General features: G+C 49.7%; 1 protein-coding gene across 6 annotated transcripts in view; it reads left to right on the top strand.

The window, feature by feature from the left end:
• The window catches only part of fam13c (family with sequence similarity 13 member C), a 181,423-nt gene that overhangs the window by 69,807 nt on the left and 90,644 nt on the right, over positions 1 to 20,972 (top strand). The gene's annotated exons all lie outside the window — the stretch shown is intronic.

The following is a 20,972-nucleotide window of genomic DNA, read 5'->3' as shown; positions in this document are numbered from 1 at the left end:
TTGCTTTTGGGAACAAGAATTCCACTAATAACCCTCTAAGATAAAAAATTCCTCATTTACATTTTGAAAGGGCACCCCTTCTTAAACTGTGTCCCCTAGTTCTAGACTCCCCCACAAGTGGAAACATCTTCCCTATCAAGTCCTGTCAGGATTGTATATGTTTCAATAAGATCAGCTCTCAATCTTCTAAACTCCAACCTGTTCAGCCTTTCCCCTCACATACCAGATATTAATAAGCACTTGACTACATAAAGGTCATATCAGCAAATCCAGACCACTGCAGATCAATACTCTCATCTGTGAACTCTTTCTATCCAGTGCAGCATTGAATTCTCTTCAGGATCATCAATATAGACTATTAAATCAATTTTATGGCCGGGCTTTTACCGCCACGCCCGCCCTGGAATCGGGGCAGGCGCGGCTCGCAGAACCAAATTCTCCGTTGGCCTCGGGTGGATTTTACGAGCCTCGCCTGAGTGAAGTTGTAAAATACCGGCCTATGTCTTTCATTGCTACTTCCGATCATTTTTCTATTGAGTGGAGACACAGAGAGGTCCAGGGGTCCACACCTCTGAGAGCTGTAGTGCAGATAAAAACATGAAATGAAAAGTCAATGCATGTTAGATTTTGCTTTGGATTGGAGAAGGTCCTATGGAAAATTCTGAAATGTTTAGAGAGGGTAAACAATGAAGTATTATCACTGGTTAACTATCAGTATAACTGAAAAAGAGACTTGTTGAAACTTTTCGCCTCGCATTCATCAGGACAAATCTGGCCTGATGAGTACAAGATGAAAAGCTTTGACAGTATGTCTCTTTTTTTCCCTGCAATACTCCAATACTACCAAACAAATTTTCTGTGTAAGGATCATCACCAGAGTAAAGAGGCAAGTTAGTTTTCACACACACTGTTATTAGAACATAGAATTGCTTTTGTGGCACGGTGGCACAGTGATTAGCACTGCTGCCTCACAGCGCCAGGGACCCAGGTTCAATTCCTGGACTTGGGTCACTGTCTGTGTGGAGTTTGCACATTCTCCCTGTGTCTGCGTGGGTTTCCTCTGGGTGCTCCGATTTCCTCCCACAGTCCAAAGATGTGCGGGTTAGGTGGATTGGCCACGGTAAATTGCCACTTAGTGTCAGGGGGACTAGCTAGGGTAAATGCATGGGGTTATGGGGATGGGGCCTGGGCGGGATTGTGGTTGGTGCAGACTTCATGGACCGAATAGCCTCCTTCTGTATGTAGGATTCTATGATTCTTTACTGCTTGTCATTATTGAGCCAGAGTCTGTAACATAATTTGAGAAGAAGATGGATATGTGTTTAAAAATTAATATATTATAGGATGTGGGAAATAGAGTACTGTAGAGAGATCTAACTGAAGAATTAGTATTGGTAGAGGCACAGTGGACTGAATGAACCATTTCTGTGTTCATAAACTCAATTTTACGACAATAACCGTATATCTTAAGACATTCTCGAGGAATTAAGGGCTATGGGGAGAGAGCGGGTAAATGGAGTTGAAATCAACCATGATTGAATGGTGGAGTGGACTCGATGGGCCGAATGGCCTTACTTCCGCTCCTATGTCTTATGGTCTTATGGTCTTATTCTTGAAGATGGGAGTTTGTGGGCATTGCATGAAATTTAGTTTAGTTTTGGCTGGAGCAACACCAGCGTGCAACTTTAAACAGAAACCCACCTTTCAGATAACTTGCTAATCCAGAGTCTCATATCCTCAAGTGGATGTAAAGGGTACAAACAAACAGATGAACTCGGAGCAGAAGTAGGCCACTTGGCCCCTCGATCCTGCTCTGCCATTCAATAAGATCATGGCTGACCCCACATTCCCGCCTACCCCGATAATCTTTCACCCCTTTGCTTATCAATAACCTATCTAGCTCTGCCTTAAAACTATTCAAACACACTGCTTCCATTGCCTTTTGAAGAAGAGAGTTTCAAAGACTCTCAATCCTCTGGGGGAAAAATCTTCTCCTTGTCTCTGCCTTAAATGGGCAACCCTTTTTTTTAAAATAGTGACTCCCTCGTTCTAGATTCTCCCACAAGAGGAACCATCCTCTCCACATCCACCCTGTCAATACCTCCTCAGGATTTTAAATGCTTCAATCAAGTCACTTTTTACTCTTCTAAACTCCAGTAGATACAAGCCTGGCCTGTCCAACCCTCCCTCATAATGACAATCCACCCATTCCGGGTATTAGTCCACTAAACCTTCTCTGAACTGCTTCCACTGCATTTACAAACCCGCAGCAGTATTTTCCAGAAGGGCAGGAGAGGTCTTCTCCATGTCTGGGACGGCATTGATCCCTTAACCAACACCAGTGGAACGGTGTTCATTGTTCAATTATCTCACTGCCGTTTCAGGGTGCTTGTCCTGTCCCTGTTTCCCTACTTTAGCATGATGATGACATTTCATGGCAATGGCTCATCCAGCAGACATGGAAGGCGCTATATAAATGCCAGGTTGTTCTTGCTAATGTGAAGAAGAGAACCTTCCAAATGAACTGTGTCTACAATTACATGTTCCGGTTTAATCTTTGAACAGCTGATTGGATATGAAACCACGGTTTATTGGAAAGATGTTTATTGAACATTTACTTGGTTAGTTGTGGATCAGAATTTGAACAAGATCTAATTGTTTCTTCTTTGTACTTGTTGAACCAATGCTAAGATTCAGCGAAACTTCTTATCACCATGTCTGACCTCTAAGTGACTCACATGGGAGATTTTGTTCAGTGAGTTTCAAAGTAAGAGAATTTATTAATGGCTCTACACTGTGCAGGAATACATTCCTCTACAAGCCTGTACTAAAAACAAACCATATTCAGTGATCCCCTGGATTTAGATTGGTGTATATAGTGGGAGGGATTTTCCGCTCCCCCCGCTGTGTTTTGCAGCAGCGGAGATGACCCGTCATTGGCCAGTGGTGGGATCTTCCAGTCCCGCCGATGCCAACAGGCTTTCCCATTGTTTGCACCTTCTGCCACTGGGCAGCGGGGGAGGGAGTTGCTGTTGGCGGGACTGGAAGATCCCATTGGGGGAGCGATCAGAAATGTTCAGCCAATATTTTGATGAACCATTTCTCCTGAGTTTCATTTACCTTTGGGACCTTTCTGTCCGGTTTCTGCTTTCAGGTTTTTTTTACGCACAATCTCATATGTTCAGAAACTGCCCTTCTCCACACCATGTACTGGTATAACAGCCTTTATATTGGAAACTCTGACACAGCACCACTTGAAGAGGAAATACTTGCATTTATACATTGGGTGGGATTTTCCATCCACGCCTGCCCGCAACCGGAAAATCTCGCCTGAGGTCAACGGACCTTTCCATGGTCCACCCCTCGTCCACTCCAATTCCCATGGTGGGCGAAAAGGGAAAGTTTGCCTCGGGATGTTTGATCACCGCTGGACATCACACAACATGTCAGAGGCAATGGAATCCTTTTGACACTGTTGTAATGTAGGAAACAATTTGCACACGTCAAACTCCCACAGCCAAAAATGTGATAAAGACTTGATCATCTTTTTACTGACGTTGTGGGCTAGGGATTTGGGCAGGAGGGAATAATCATAGAAATCATAGAAACCCTACAGTGCAGAAGGAGGCCATTCGGCCCATCGAGTCTGCACCGACCACAATCCCACCCAGGCCCTACCCCCACATATTTTACCCGCTAATCCCTCTAACCTACGCATCCTAGGACTCTAAGGGGCAATTTTTAACCTGGCCAATCAACCTAACCTGCACATCTTTGGAATAACCTCTAATATAGCTCTAATAGGGGCAAACTTCACAACATTTTCAGTAAAATGTGTGGCCCACATAGCAAAGTTAGCACAGGTAGCCAATAACTGGATATTCAATGAGTCTGATTAAAACGTTGAAAGAAGAGATACTAAATTTGAATGTAATTAACAAGCCAGCAATCAGCCTAAGCAATTGGTGGTTTTGCCAGATATCTGGACACAGCTGTGACCATGTCGGTTTTAAACAGCAGTAGCTGGTTTCTAATTCTGTACATTCAGTTTATCCGTTCATGCTTTTGACACTATGGACTAGGTGGGTGGCACAGTGGTTAGCACTGCTGCCTTACAGTGCCAGGGACCTGGGTTCAATTCCAGCCTCGGGTCACTGTCTGTGTGGAGTTTGCACATTCTCCTCGTGTCTGCGTGGGTTTCCTCCGGGAGCCTTGGTTTCATAGAAACCCTGCAGCACAGAAAGCGGCCATTCGGCCCATCGAGTCTGCACCAACCACAATCCCACCCATATCCTACCCCCATATCCCTACATATTTACCCACCAATCCCTCTAACCTACGCATCTCAGGACACTAAGAGCAATTTTAGCATGGTCAACCAACCTAACCCGCACATCTTTGGACTGTGGGAGGAAACCGGAGCACCCGGAGGAAACCCATGCAGACACGGGGAGAACATGCAAACTCCACACAGACAGTGACGCAAGCCGGGAATCGAACCCAGGTCCCTGGAGCTGTGAAGCAGCAGTGCCAACCACTGTGCTACCGTGCCGCCCAAAGATGTGTGGGTTAGGTTGATTGGCTATGCTAAATCAACCCTAGTGTCAGGGGAATTAGCAGGGTAAATATGTAGGGTTACAGGAATAGGGCTTGGGTGGGATTGCGATTGGTGCAGACTCGATGGGCCGAATGGCCTCCTTCTGCACTATAGGGATTCTGTGGCATTCTATAAAATAATAAGGGGCATAGACAAGGTAGATAGTCAATATCTTTTCCCAAAGGTAGGGGAGGCTAAAACTAGAGGGCATAGGTTTAAGGTGAGAGGGGAGAGATACAAAAGTGTCCAGAGGGGCAATTTTTTCACACAAAGGGTGTCGAGTGTCTGGAACAAGCTCCCAGAGGTAGTAGTAGAGGCGGGTACAATTTTATCTTTTAAAAAGCATTTAGATAGTTACATGAGTACAATGGGTATAGAGGGATATGGGCCAAGTGCGGGCAATTGGGATTAGCTTAGGGGTTTTCAAAAAAAAGGGCGGCATGGACAAGTTGGGCCAAAGGGCCTGTTTCCATGCTGTAAACCTCTATGACTCTATGGAGGTTGGATTGCGCTGTGCACAGTTTGCAGGTATAAAACAAATGCTCGAGGGTCTGAGATGGTGGGTGACTCATTCTGTACCAGAAATGCGCCACCTTTTGTTGGAGCTGTTCTGTTGGCATTCGGGGCACCCACTTGAAGCTGTCATTGGCTTTGGAAATCAAAGGCCTGTTTCAGGCTTCTTTTGGGCTGAGAATGACCTGAATATGTGCCTAATAGCTGTTACTAGGGGGCATAACTATAAGGTTCATGGTGGGAGATATAGGAGGGATGCACGAGGTAGGTTCTTTACTCAGAGAGTGGTTGGGGTGTGGAATGGACTGCCTGCTGTGACAGTGGAGTCGGACACTTTAGGAACTTTCAAGCGATTATCGGATAGGCACATGGAGCACACCAGAATGATAGGGAGTGGAATAGCTTGATCTTGGTTTCGGACAAAGCTCGGCACAACATCGAGGGCCGAAGGGCCTGTACTGTGATGTACTGTTCTATGTTCTATGTAATCAGAGCATTACTTTTCAACGGCTGCGCCAGGGGTCCTTAAAGGGACCTTTAGTGGCTAAAAAGCAAGCCACCAAATGCACTTCAGCCTCCCAAGCATTGATTGGTCATTGTTGAGAGAGGTTGGAGCATTACTGCCTCTGCAGCTGAAGTTGGGTGAAAGTAATATTTTCTCCCCTGTTTGTTAGTTTGCAAACAATATACCTCAATAACTCCATGGGTGGATTTTAACACTTGGTACAGAGATAGCAGTGGCCCAGTGATGCGCGACAATCAAGCACGTGGAACAAGGCTTCAGCTATTGAAGGCTTTTATTAGCAAACAATGGAACTAACGAACACGAGTACACCAGTTCAGACTGGAGGGGTCCCGCCGGAGCAGAGGGTCTTATACCTCTCCCCAGGAGGCGGGGCCCGACCGGGATGTGCCATAACAACATTTACCACAGGTAAACACCCTAACCCAACAACATTATACAACCCCCACAGTGGCAACACCCTAACCCAACAGTAACATAGGAACAACCCCCAGTGGTAACCAACGATGGTTCACCACATTCACCCCTCCTTTAAAAACAAAGGCCGGCGGGGTGCGAAAACAGGTCATATATGTACAAAATTCACAAGTCCAGACGGTCTGGAGGACCGCACCGTCGCTGTGATCTCCTCAACACCGGTTGCGACACCGGAGCAGGTGCTTGCGGTGGCGTTCTCTCCAAAACAGCGTCCGGCTGTTCCCTCGAGGACTCCCGGGCCGGTTGACCCTGGTGAGGCGATGGTGCAGGGGATCCTGGAACCTTCTGTGGTGGCGCCGATCTCCGAGTCTCAGGCAAGCTGTACATGGGAGTATAACTGTTATGCACTGGTCCCGGTGCTGACCGCGCCACGTCTGGGGAAGAAATGAGTGGTAGGGGATTCGTGACAGGGGGTATGGGAGCGACAGGAGTTGCTACGTCCCCTGCGGGCGCCAGGTCTCGAATGGAGACTGTGTCCTCTCGCCCGTCAGGATATGCCACATAGGCATACTGAGGGTTGGCGTGGAGGAGTTGGACCGGTTCGACCAAGGGGTCGGACCTGCGGGCCCTCACATGTCGCCGCAGAAGGACGGGTCCTGGGTACGTCAACCAGGCTGGTAAGGAGATCCCCGAGGACGACTTCCGAGGGAATGAGAACATCCTCTCGTGGGGAGTAGCATTGGTTGCCGTACACAGGAGGGAGCGGATGGAATGAAGCGCATTTGGAAGGACCTCCTGCCAACGGGAGACTGGAAGGCCCCTGGATTTCAGCGCCAGTAGGACAGCCTTCCAGACTGTAGCATTCTCCTTCTCCACCTGTCCGTTACCCCTAGGGTTGTAGCTCGTGGTTCTACTAGAGGCAATCCCGTATGAGAGCAGGAATTGCCTCAAGTCATTACTCATGAACGACGAGCCCCTGTCGCTATGTATGTAGCAGGGGTACCCGAACAGGGTAAAAAGATCACTGAATGCCTTAATCACTGTGGCAGTCGACGTGTCCGCACAGGGGACAACAAACGGGAACCGGGAGTACTCATCTGTTATATTGAGAAAATAGACATTCCGGTCCGTTGAGGGAAGGGGGCCCTTAAAATCCACACTCAGCCTCTCGAAGGGGCGAGTGGCCTTGACCAATTGTGCCCGGTCCGGTCGATAAAAGCGCGGTTTGCATTCCGCGCAAATCCAACAGCTTCTCGTCACTGACCTGACATCCTCCACCGAGTAGGGCAGGTTGCGGGCTTTTACGAAGTGGTAGAGTCGGGTGACTCCAGGATGGCACAGGTCATTGTGGAGGGCCTTCAAGCGGTCCTCCTGCATGATGGCGCATGTTCCGCGCGAGAGGGCATCCGAGGGCTCATTGAGCTTCCCTGGACGATACATAATATCGTAATTATAGGTGGAGAGCTCAATTCTCCACCGCAAGATCTTATCGTTCTTGATCTTGCCCCTCTGCGTGTTGCTGAACATAAACGCCACGGATCGTTGATCCGTGATCAGGGTGAACCGCTTCCCCGCCAGGTAATGGCGCCAGTGTCTGACGGCCTCCACAATGGCCTGAGCCTCCTTCTCCACCGCTGAGTGCCGAATTTCGGGGCCTTGAAGGGTGCGGGAAAAGAACGCGACGGGCCTGCCTGCCTGGTTTAGTGTGGCGGCTAGGGCGAAATCAGATGCATCACTTTCCACCTGGAAAGGGATGGATTCATCCACCGCGTGCATCGTTGCTTTCGCAATGTCGCTTTTCAAAGCCTTGAAGGCCAATTGGGCCTCCGGCGTGAGTGGGAAGGTAGTGGACTTGATGAGCGGACGAGCTTTGTCCGCGTAGTTGGGGACCCACTGCGCATAATACGAAAAGAAGCCGAGGCATCTCCTCAGTGCTTTTGTGCTAGCGGGCAAGGGAAGTTCAGTAAGGGGGCGCATACGGTCTGGATCAGGGCCAATGACCCCGTTTTCCACCACGTATCCAAGGATAGCTAACCTGCGCGTACGGAATACGCACTTCTCCCTGTTATAGGTCAGATTCAGGCGAGATGCAGTGCGCAGAAAGTGTTGGAGATTCGTGTCATGGTCCTGCTGGTCATGGCCGCAGATGGTGACGTTATCCAGGTACGGGAAGGTAGCCCGCAACCCGTTCTGGTCCACCATTCGGTCCATAGCACGCTGGAAGACCGAGACCCCATTGGTGACACCAAATGGAACCCTGAGAAAATGGTATAGACGACCATCCGCCTCAAAAGCCGTGTATTGTCGGTCCTCTGGGCGGATGGGGAGTTGATGGTAGGCGGACTTAAGGTCTATGGTAGAGAACACCCGGTACTGCGCAATCTGATTGACCATATCAGAAATGCGCGGGAGAGGATACGCATCCAGCTGCGTATAACGGTTAATGGTCTGACTGTAGTCGATGACCATCCGAGGTTTGTTCCCGCTTTTAACCACCACAACCTGCGCTCTCCACGGACTAGCACTGGCCTGTATGATCCTTTCCTTGAGGAGCCGCTGAACCTCAGATCTGATGAAGATCCGGTCTTCAGCGCTGTAACGCCTACTCTTAGTAGCGATGGGCTTGCAGCCTGGTACCAGATTCTTAAATAAAGAAGGTGTGGTGATTTTTAGTGTGGAAAGATTGCATGCGGGGCGCTTTGGGCAATTTGGAGGCTGCGGCTGATTCCCTACTGCCAGTGAAGGGAGTGGCCCACCGTACTGTAGGATCACACTCTTCATGTGGACCGTAAAATTTAGTCCGAGGAGAATTGGCGCACAAAGGTGCGGTAACACAAGGAGCCTGTATTGCTCGTAAATTGTGCCCTGTACCTCTAGGGTTACCATACACCGTCCTTGGATCGGTACAGACCGGGACCGTGATGCCATGGAAATTGTCTGTTTGGCAGGTAGAACCCGGAGTCCACACCTTTTTGCAGTGTCAGGGTGAATAAAACTCTCGGTGCTCCCACTGTCAAACAGACAATACACAGTACGACCATTTACCTTGATGTTCATCATGGAATTATCAAGCCTGTGGTGCTTTGTCTGGTCCAGAGAGATCGACGCCACCGTTGGCCCCTGGGCGTCACTGCATGCAGCCGAGGTTGATGCTGAGGACCCCTGCTGGTCGCTCCTAGTCGTCGTTGACCATGATGGCCGCCCCCATGAATCGCACGTGGGCGAGGGCGCCAAACGTAGCGACTCCTGGTGGTCTTCCTCCTCCTCCGTCAGCCACGATGGCACCGTCCTGGATTCGCACGTGGTCGGACCTCGTGGGTACTGCAACGCCGAAGGAGATTGTCTCCGCTCTGGAGGGTCACAGGCTGCACTGCCGTTTTTGGGCTTCGACCTGCAAACTTTAGCATAGTGGCCCTTTTTACCACACTGGCTGCAGATGGCCGTTTTTGCAGGACACTGTTGCCGTGAATGCTTGGCCCCGCCGCAAAAATAGCATCGCTGGCCGCCTGGAGCTACCGCCGTCGTCGGATCGATATGGGAGCGCGAGCCCGTGGGGCGAGGAGGGATTTGTGCTTGCTCTTGCCACGTTGTCTCCACGTGGTCTTCGGGTACAGAGCCAAGCTTTTCGACGCTGCCTCCAGCATCTCAGCCATCTCCATCGCTTGGGTCAAGTTGAGGTTCCCTTTCTCTAGTAACTTAAGGCAGATGTACGAGGACCCTACCCCTGCTACGAACGCATCTCGGGCGAGGTCGTACATATATTGCTCTGCTGACACATCTTTACAATCGCAACCCCTGGCAAGCTGCAAGAGCTCATTGGCGTAGTCCTCCATGGTTTCGCCCGACTGCCGACGTCGTGTAGCGAGGAGGTAACGAGCGTGTATCTCGTTGGGTGGTCTCGTGTATCGTTTCTTCAAGAGCTCGATGGCCCTCGGGTAAGTGGTGGCCGCACGAATCGCAAGATAAATCGTGTCGCTTACCCTCGCGTGGAGGACCTGGAGTTTGTCGTTGTCTGTAGTAACAGCTACAGAGGCTGCCAGGTAGTCTTCGAAACACTTCCACCAGTGGTCGAAGGTGTTAGCGGCACCGACCGCACGTGGGTCCAGCGCCAGACGTTCTGGTTTTAATATTTGTTCCATACTCCCTTTTTACTGTTGAGAGTTTTATGTTTGCTAATAAAATTGATGCGCGACAATCAAGCACGTGGAACAAGGCTTCAGCTATTGAAGGCTTTTATTAGCAAACAATGGAACTAACTAACACGAGTACACCAGTTCAGACTGGAGGGGTCCCGCCGGAGCAGAGGGTCTTATACCTCTCCCCAGGAGGCGGGGCCCGACCGGGATGTGCCATAACAACATTTACCACAGGTAAACACCCTAACCCAACAACATTATACAACCCCCACAGTGGCAACACCCTAACCCAACAGTAACATAGGAATAACCCCCAGTGGTAACCAACGATGGTTCACCACACCCAGTAAAGCCCAGATTAGTTTTGAACAAAGATATAGATGTGGATTCTGGAATTTGTAAAAGGCTACATTAACATTATGATTTAATATTTGAATGTTGCAATGTCAAAACATGAGTTTTCAGAGCAAGTTATTGGATATGGATTAGCCTGAAGCCTCCCCAGGGAGATGGAAGTTCTTCATAAAAAATGTTTCTATTTTCAGCTTTATACTTACAGGACATTAACTAGGCACGGGGAGGACTGAAGGAAGAGCTGTATAATTTTAATAATGTTGAACTAACGCAGCGTGATGGAGCCACGCGCTGAGTGTCCTCTTCTCTTGTGATGTTTGTTTTTGTGTTTATGTAAGCCTTACATTTTTGTGGTGCCTTTTATGACCTCAGAACATCCCAAAGTGCTTTACAGCCAGGGAAGTATTTTGTAGTCACTGTCGTAACGTGGGAACCAGAACAACAAATTGGCGTAGAGTAAGCTCCCACAAAAGCAAAGAGATGATGAACAGATAACCTGTTTTCAATAGGATTAGTTGAGGGATAAATATTGGCTAGGACACTGCTGCTCTTCAGATATTTTTGATTTGATTTATTGTTGTCATATGTATTGGTACACAGTGAAAAGTATTGTTTCTTGCACGCAGTACATGCAAAGCATATCGCTCATAGAGTCCACAGGGGAGAAGGAAAGGAGAGGGTGCAGAATGTAGCATTACAGTCAAAGCTAGGGTGTAGAGAAAGATCAACTTAATACGAGGTAGGCCCATTCAAAAGTTTGATGGCAGTAGGGAAGAAGCTGTTCTTGAGTAGGTTGGTACGTGTTCTCAGACTTTTGTATCTTTTTCCCGATGGAAGAAGGTGGAAGAGAGAATGTCTGGGGTGCGTGGGGTCCTTAATTATGCTGGCTGCTTTGCCGAGGCAGCGGGAGGTGTAGACAGAGTCAATGGATGGGAGGCTGGTTTGAGTGATGGACTGGGCTTCGTTCACAACACTTTGTAGTTTTTTGCGGTCTTGGTCAGAGTAGGAGCCAGACCAAGCTGTGATACATCTGGAAAGAATGCTTTCGATGGTGCATCCGTAAAAATTGGTGAGAGTCATAGCGGATAATGCCTGGGATCTTTTAAGTGCACCCGAGAGGGTAGAGAGGGCCTTGAGTTAATATTCTAAAGTGTAGCACTCCCTCAGCCCTGCAATGCAATGTCAGCCTAGATCTTGTGCTTGAGTCCCAAGGGTGGAATCAGATACTGAGAATTACTTTTGTGTAATTATCCCGAATATCTATAACACATCAGCTGGTCTAGTGTCCATGGCAACAACCCAGTTCGAAGTATTGAGCACCCAATAGGTTTCCTTTAAGTTTATAGCGTCACATTCATAAACCACAGTGAGTGTGATTGGAATATGTGTAAATGTGTCCTCAGAAACATATGGCATTTGAGAACAGGAGTAGCCCATTTAATCTCTGGAGTCTGCTGTGCCAGTCACTGATATACCCCTGCTTCATTTACCCACTCTAGCTGTCCTATTGGCACAAACCTATTGATCTTAGACCATTGATGCTGGTGCAATAGGTGCCAGGCTTCACATGCAGGATTGTTTGTTGATAAGCTAGTGGCCCACCAACCTCATTCTCCAGCAGAGTGCTGGGGCGGCACGGTGGCACAGTGGTTAGCACTGCTGCCTCACACGTCAGGGACCTGGGTTCAATTCCTGGCTTGGGTCACTGTCTGTGCGGAGTCTGCACATTCTCCTCGTGTCTGCGTGGGTTTCCTCCGGGTGCTCCCACAGTCTAAAAGACCTGCTGGTTAGGTGGATTGGCCATGCTAAATTCTCCCTCAGTGTCCCCGAACAGGCACTGGAGTGTGGCGACTGAGGGATTTTCACAGTAACTTCATTGCAGTGTGAATGTAAGCCTACTTGTGACATGAATAAATAATCTTTTAAAACTGCCAAATATATTGCAAAGGAGAGCACTGTCTTTGTTGAAATGAGCTGTAGCTCGATGAGGAAGTGAAGGCTCTAAGAGGATTACCTTTCCTGCAGGCATTTATTTAATTGTCCCACCCCATTTGGCTGTCACCAGTATTTCCAGCCCCTCCACCCCGACTCTCAGCCGCTGCACTGGCTAAGCAACGTCACTGCAACTCACTTTCACAATTCCCATCCTTGATTTCAAATCACTCCACAGCCTCATCCCCTCTCTACCACCCCCCTCCCCATGCCCCGCAACCTCCTTGAAATCCACAATCCTCCAAGAATATAGCACTCCGCTAATTCCAGCCCCTCGTGCAACCCCTTTCCTCCAGTTTTATTGGCTGTAAATTCAGCTGCCCTGGCCATGAGTTCTGGAATTCCCTCCGGAAATCTCTCCTTGACCATAGAATCCCTACAGTTCAGAATGAGGCCATTCGGCCCATCGAGTCTGCACTGACCATAATCCCACCCGTAGCCCCACGCATTTACCCCAGCTAGTCCCCCTGACACTAAGTGGCATCTTTGGAGTGTGGGAGGAAACCGGAGCACCCGGAGGAAACCCACGCAGACACGGGGAGAATGTGCAAACTCCACACAGACAGTCACCCGAGGCCAGAATTGAACCCAGATCCCTGGCGCTGTGAGGCAGCAGTGCTAACCACTGTGCCACCATGCTGCCCACATCTCTCTCCCCCTTTGAGAGACCCCTTAAAACCTACCTTCCGACTAACATCGTCTACCCTTGGGTTGGCTCCTCACCAATGTTGTTTGTTAATGCTCTTGTGAAGCACTTTGGGATGTCTTAATACCTCAAAAGGTGCTATATAAATGTAAGTTATTGTGGCAGCAGCTCATGTTTCAGCCTGTGACTGAAGCTCGGAGAGTAACACAAAACCCTGAGGTCAACGCTCGAGGGAATTTTCTTCTTATTTATATACATAAATACAAGTTTGGTGCAAAAGGTCACTTGAAATAAGTAGCAAGACTGAGCTGTTCCCAGAGCAGCCCAGCTGCCTTTGTGTAACGGAATGATCAAACTAACTGGTTTGCATTATGTAGAGTTAACTGGAGGATTGGTACTTGAAGGATTTGGCTGGATTGAGTAGGAGTGCGGAACCTGGAAGTTTGTGAATTTGATCTCCCAACAGTTTTTTTCCTATTTTCAGTGAAGTTTGTGCATGTGGGAAAAGAAATTTCCTTCCTTCCGAGGGCTTCTGAGTCGTCAAATCCAATGATTCTTCATTGTTCAGGTGTGAGGTGAAGGATTAGTTTAGGACCCAGGTATTTATTTCCATCGGTACGAACACAGTGAGTCACCTGGGATATACAGGCCAGGATTTCCCGGATATACAGGCCAGGATTTCCCGGATATACAGGCCAGGATTTTCCGGATATACAGGCCAGGATTTTCCGCTCCTGTTCACATCGGGCACGTTTGGCAATGGGAGTGGAAAATATCAGGAGAAATGCAAAGTTGTGTTTTATGTTGGTGTGAACACGTGATGCATTTATACCCCCTCAGTGCTGGGGCGAGTTTCCTGACATTGAACAGTGGGAACATAATCATAATAAATTAACGTAATTTTCAAGCCCCTATACTGGAATCATTTCCCCCCCCCCCCCCCCCTCCATGCCTGTGTAGTGCCAGGGAGTGGCTACCCGGGCAGTAAGAGTTTTAACAACACCAGGTTAAAGTCCAACAGGTTTATCTGGTAGAAAATACTATTAGCTTTCGGAGCGCTGCTCCTTCGTCAGATGGAGTGGAAATGTGCTCTCAAACAGGGCACAGAGACACAAAATCAAGTTACAGAATACTGATTAGAATGCGAATCCCTACAGCCAACCAGATCTTAAAGATGCAGACAATGTGGGTGGAGGGAGCATTAAGCACAGGTTAAAGAGATGTGTATTGTCTCCAGACAGGACAGCCTGCAAGTCCAGGAGGCAAGCTGTGGGGGTTACTGATAATGTGACATAAATCCAACATCCTGGTTTAGGCCGTCCTCATGTGTGCGGAACTTGGCTATCAGTTTCTGCTCAGCGACTCTGCGCTGTCGTGTGTCGTGAAGGCCGCCTTGGAGAACGCTTACCTGAAGATCCAAGGCTGAATGCCCGTGACTGCTGAAGTGCTCCCCCACAGGAAGAGAACAGTCTTGCCTGGTGATTGTCGAGCGGTGTTCATTCATCCGTTGTCGTAGCGTCTGCATGGTTTCCCCAATGTACCATGCCTCGGGACATCCTTTCCTGCAGCGTATCAGGTAGACAACGTTGGCCGAGTTGCAAGAGCAGGTACCGTGTTCCTGGTAGATGGTGTTCTCACGTGAGATGATGGAATCCGTGTCGATGATCCGGCACGTCTTGCAGAGGTTGCTGTGGCAGGGTTGTGTGGTGTCGTGGTCACTGTTCTCCTGAAGGCTGGGTAGTTTGCTGCGGACAATGGTCTGTTTGAGGTTGCGCGGTTGTTTGAAGGCAAGAAGTGGGGGTGTGGAGATGGCCTTGGCGAGATGTTCATCTTCATCAATGACATGTTGAAGTCTCCGGAGGAGATGCCGTAGCTTCTCCGCTCCGGGGAAGTACTGGACGATGAAGGGTACTCTGTCCACCGTGTCCCGTGTTTGTCTTCGGAGGAGGTCGGTGCGGTGAGCCTTCAACATGTCATTGATGAAGACGAATATCTCGCCAAGGCCATCCCCACACCCCCACTTCTTGCCTTCAAACAACCCAGCCTTCAGGAGAACAGTCAGAAGACTTGTTTCATAGCTTGGTGTGCAGCTGAGCCTGCTTCCAACTGAACACTCCTTGCCAGTAGCTCTGGATATCACTCTGTGCTCAAGCTGCGATAGCAGATATCTTTACATCTCCCAATCTGCACTGCACTACTAACTGAGAAGCAGCTTGCCTCAGCCCACTTGCCCAAAGCCAGTCAGTGTGGCGGCAGAAGGAGCTGTGGAATTTGCTGTGTTCCCCTCTTGTACATCATAGCGTGCATGGAGTGACTCAGAACACCTGAGGATGAGTCAGGAAGTGTTCTCACCCAGAACCATTCCATCAACGTTCAACTGGCATGTGACCGCTATCAAAAGATGCTGCCAGTCTGTGTCGCTGCTGCAGTGCTTTCATCCTGAAATGTGCATCCATCCCCTCACTTGCTGCCTGTCTCCAGCAAGGCTGCCTGGGGATAAGGGTGCCCCCTTCGATCAATCCTACCGACCTGCGGAAGGCCCGAGTGGCGAAAATGAGAACCTCTCTCCAACTGCTCCAGCAGTCGGTCCAAAAGCAGAGCACAGGGTTTGAATCAAGAGTCTGCACTCCAGTTGTTTGAGCTTCTACCGAAGCGGAGTTTGTTGTACGGCCGCAGCTTTCTGTAGGTGGCCCCTCTCTCTCCAGTGCAGGGCACTGATGCCATGTGAAACAACAGCACTCTGACTGCGAGTGACCTCCTCCATACTCACCGCCATCATTGCTAAGACTCCTTGGCAGACTGCCTCACACCTCATCTGAACATTTGTATGAGACAAATTGCTTTCTCCTTGTTGCTGGCTGCCGGAAGCCTGCGCTCCTGTTCTCCCCCAGCTGACCTGGGAGAGGGCTTCACCTGTTGGCCAGCTGTCTCCGGGCTCTCCCTGCCAGTATTACCCGCTCTCTGAATGAATGCCGGGTACATCAGTACGTGCAGACATCCATACCACACTCTGTAATCACATCACAGTGTCTGACAGCTGATTCCGTCCTTGGAAGTAATGGAGTGGGTGACAGTGCTGCTTCTGAAGGTGGCTTCCTCAGGGGCCCCTAGTTGTTGAAAAGGTCCTAGAGGAAAACTGCTGGACAAGGGTTAGGAGGCCATTTCAAGACTGCATAGCTGCATGCATCAAAATGCGGTGGCACGGTAGCACAGTGGTTAGCACCGCTGCCTCATAGCGCCAGGGACCCGGGTTCAATTCCCGGCTTGCGTCACTGTCTGTGCAGAGTTTGCATGTTCTCCCCGTGTCTGTGTGGGTTTTCTCCAGGTGCTCTAGTTTCCTCCCACAGTCCAAAGGTGTGCGGGTTAGGTTGATTGGCCATGCTAAATTGCTCCTTCGTGTCAGGGGGATTAGCAGGGTAAATTTATGGGGATAGGGCCTAGGTAGGATTGTTGTCGGTGCAGGCTCGATGGGCTGAATGGCCTCCTTCTGCACTGTAGGGATTCTATGATTCGATGAAAATGTAATTCGAGGCAGTCACACTTGGCTGCCTTTTCCAGATGCTTCATGAAGGGATGAAAGTGATTTTCAAAGATCCTGTCAGTGCAAACCCCAGCCTTACTTCACAGCTCTGGCAGGATTGAGATCCCGCGGCTTTCTGCTCCGTCCCGCTGGGAACCATGAGATCAGTCTGCCCTTCAGCCTTGTGAAACATTTCATCCCACAGAGGGAGAATGTCAGTGAATGGTTAGAGCGAAGATTGCAGATGTTGCGGAGTTTGTACTGGTGGTACATCTGGTGAGACCCCCTGAAGGAGGATGCTGACTGTGCGCAGTGAGCAGTGAAGAGGAGGAATGGTGCCAATGGCTGCTCTGGATGGATAAGGGAAAGAGGTGGGCTTGTATTTAGGAGAGGTGCTGTAATGTTGTTTAAAGTTTGTTTATTAGTGTCACAAGTAGGCTTACATTAACACTGCAGTGAAGTTACTGTGAAAATCCCCTAGTTGCCACATTCTGGCGCCTGTTCGGGTACACTGAGGGAGAATTTTGCATGGCCAATCATCTAACCAGCACGTCTTTCAGACTATCGAAGGAAACCCCAGCACCCGGAGGAAACCCACACAGACACGGGGAGAACGTGCAGACTCCACACAGACAGTGACCCAAGCTGGGAATTGGACCTGAATCCCTGAGACAGCAATGCTAACCACTGTGCCACCGTTGCCGTTTGCTTGTGGGGAAGGAGGTGATGGGAGAAAGGAATGGTTGAATTTTGGGGGAATGGATTGATGGTCTGATGTACAGAGAGAGGGGGAGAAATAAAGAGCCATACACACCCTTACCCCTGATGTAGCTAAGTGCTTCCTGCATTGCACCCAGGTCCCTGCGGGTGATGCTCGTGGATCTGACAAGTTTCTCTCCATACTTGGTGGACAGTGTGTGTGGCAACACCATTCCCTCCATTCTCTCAACTCTTCCACAGATGGTGATTTGTGTGTGTCACAAAATGTTCATCCTCGGTCTCCTGGAGCGTAAGGAGTTTGGAGGAAATCCAACCTCCCCTAAGGTGCACACTGGCTTCAAGTTGGCCTCTGAATGACCTGCTGGAAAAGGCTCCCTGGGAGTTGGGGGGCAGGCTTTCAGTCAGGTCCCTTCTGTGGGAATCCCAGCTGTCACTTGATGAGGCCCAGTCTAGGCTCAAAGCTTCACCTCTGAGTGAGAAAGTTGTACATTCAATGTACACTCCAGAGACATCCGTACACAAGGTTAGGTGATACTGCAGTGAGGTACTGAGGGAGTGTGGCACTGCCAGAGGTGCTGCCTTTCAGGTGAGATGTTACACCGAGGGCCTATCTCTCAGGTGACTCTCAGAGGTCCCATGGTACCATGCTAGGGGAGTTCCCCCAGTGCCTGAATAATGGGCCAACTCCTTGAGCAGTTATTTTTCTATCATTACTGTTCTGCAGAGCTTGCTGTGAACAAGCATTTCCTGCCTTATATTAGTGACTACACTCTAACAGTAATTGATTGGCTGTGACATGCTATGGAATGTCCTGAGCTTGCTAATTAACTGCTGGAGGAGGGGAGTTTTAAACTGAAACCAAAACTCGTCTCCCCAAAGCTGGGTGTGAGGAGAAACAGGGCCCGAGTTTCACAGCTGGAACCAATTTGTTGGTCTCCCATCAGCATATTTCCATTTTGGTAAGATTATTCCTGATCTAAAAGGGACATGAAATTGCCAGTCAGTTAGTGTGGCAATCCAGGAAGATACCGTGAGAGACCAAAAACCCGGTGCCAATCGGATTGCTATCTTCCTGGCTCCTTTTTACCAGTGAGAATGGCTTCGCGCCCAGAAAGGGAACAAAGTCAATTAACATAGAAGTGACTATACTTGAACATACTCACCGGGTTCAGCACGGCTGCTTCCGCCCTCCCGGATGCTCCCCACCTCTCTGACAAGACGCCACACTGACGAGAATCACTACTGGTCTGCAGGAGCGGGAACCAGGCATAATGGCCATGCCAGGGTGATCGGAGGCCATTGAAGTCCTAGGGGTGGTCAGGGGCATGATTGAGCAGTGCCCATCAGGAACCCTAGCAATGCCCACCTGGCACCCTGGCAGTGCCCGGTTGGGTATCGTAAGTGTGCCGATAGTAGAACCAAAGGGTGAGGCCTAAGTGGGGATGGGGCTATGATGGGAGGTCTATGAACAATTACAGGGGCATATGCGGGAGGGGGAGTTGTGCGGGGGGGGGGGAAGGGCCTTACGATGGGGGTCATGTTGGGGGTCTGCCAGGAGACTTGTGGGAAGGTCCTGATGCCCAGATGCTGGCTGCTGGTGACCCATGTTCATATGTGGCCGGGGGGGGCGGGGTTGACAATGCCACTGATGATGGGGGTGGGGGGGGGTCCGGTGTCCTTGAGGGAGGGTGGAGGGAATTGGAGGAGGTCTGCTAGTGCACCGTCAGATTGAGGCCCCTGTCCAGTGGTGCCTGAGCGCTCTGCACCCATCTTCAACACCGCACTTAGCACCCCCTCACACCACACCACTGGCACAAAGCTCCCAGCGGCCAATAAGATTGGCAGAGTGCCAAAAGATTAGTGTCAAGCTCACCCAAAAGACCAGTGCGGAGCACTCCTGTTTTCACGCTGTTATAACACTTGGGGCACGATCTTATGACCTCGTCCCTCCCATTGTTCACGAGGTGAGCTGGTAAGATTGCGTGAGGTGAAAAACCAGTTTCGTGCCCGGTTTTTCTCCTCACCGGTTAATACCGGCCATGTTTTGCCGGCGATATTGGCTTCACGCCCAGAGAGGGTGCAAAGCTGATGTAGATATTAATGAAATGCTTACACTTACCACCTCACTGGTCAAGCTTCACACCAGCAGAGACTAGGCGTGACGGCCTCGCTGGGGAGATAGGAGGCAGTTGAAGCCCCCCTGTGTGGTTAGGGGCATGGCAGGATAGTGTCTATGGGCACCATAACCATGTCAGGGGCAGTGCCAAAGGGGTGGGGTTTGAGCCCGAGTGAGGATGGGGCTATGATCGGGGGAAGGCAAGGCGGGGGGATCTCTGCAGATGGGGGGAGTGGGGCTGTCCGTGGGGGAGTGGCTGGAGATCTCCCAGTACAGTGGGAGATTGGGGCACCTGCGCAATGGCGCCCTGAGTGTTTTTCAGCTGGTGAGCTTTGGCTCCGCAACCCCCCCCCTTACTGGTGAGAATCGCATCTGGGCTCCTTTTTCTGCGCAGTGGTTTGCTGAAAAAACCAGCACCGTTCTCGCCTGTTTTCTCGCCTGTTTGCCACGTAGAATTTTTTTCGTAAGATCACCCTTCGGATATTTTTGGGAAAATTCCGCCCGTCAATGCAGTTGAATGAATGTTGACCTGAAATCTCTTGCAGAGGGGTATCCCTTGTCCTCCCTTTCCTCCCTCCCCACCAACCTGTGTAAACAATGGACCATCCTTCGCCATTCCCACCAATTCCAATATGATGTCACCATCAAACCTTCCCTCCCCTGCCGGCTTTCTGAAGAGACCATTCCCTTTGTCATATCCCGGTCCATTCCTCTATCACCCACAGCATCCCATTCCCTTCCCAGGCACTCACAAGAGGTGTAACATCAGCCCCTTTATCATCCTCTCCCCTCACTGTACGAAGCCCCAATCTCTCCTTCCAGGTGACGCACTGATTTCCTTGTAATTCTTTCAATTTAGTCAACATTATTCACTGCTCGTAAGTGGTCTCCTCCACATTGGGGAGACTAAATGCAGACTCGGTGGTTGTTTTGTGGAGCATCTTTGCTCAGGTTTGTCCCATGACATCTTTATTGTTTAATCTCCCTCCCCACCCTGACCTCTAACCTTTCTCCATCTTCCCATTTGTCCTACGTCCCCCAATCCCTTGTTCAACTGTATCATATTCCTACCTCTCCCGTTCTGAAGAGGAGTCATATTGACTCGAGACATTAACTCTTGCTTCTCTCTCCATGGATGCTGCCAGACCTACTGAGTTTATCCAGCATTTTCTGTTTTTACATTAATAAATCTGAGAGTCCATAGAATCCCTCGAGTGCAAAAGGAGGCCATTTGGCCCATCAAGTCTACACCAACTCTCCAAAAGAGCATCTTACCCAGTTCCAACACCCCACTCTCCATAACCCCATGCATTTGGCCATGCTAAATTCTCCCTCAGTGTACCTGAACAGGCGCTGGAATGTGGCGACTAGGGGATTTTCACAGTAACTTCATTGCAGTGTTAATGTAAGCCTACTTGTGACAATAATAAATAAGCCT

Source organism: Mustelus asterias, chromosome 11 (assembly GCF_964213995.1).
Source record: "Mustelus asterias chromosome 11, sMusAst1.hap1.1, whole genome shotgun sequence".
Lineage (NCBI taxonomy): Eukaryota > Metazoa > Chordata > Chondrichthyes > Carcharhiniformes > Triakidae > Mustelus > Mustelus asterias.
Note: the sequence above shows the minus strand (reverse complement) of the source record. Positions and strands in the feature narration are given on the sequence as shown.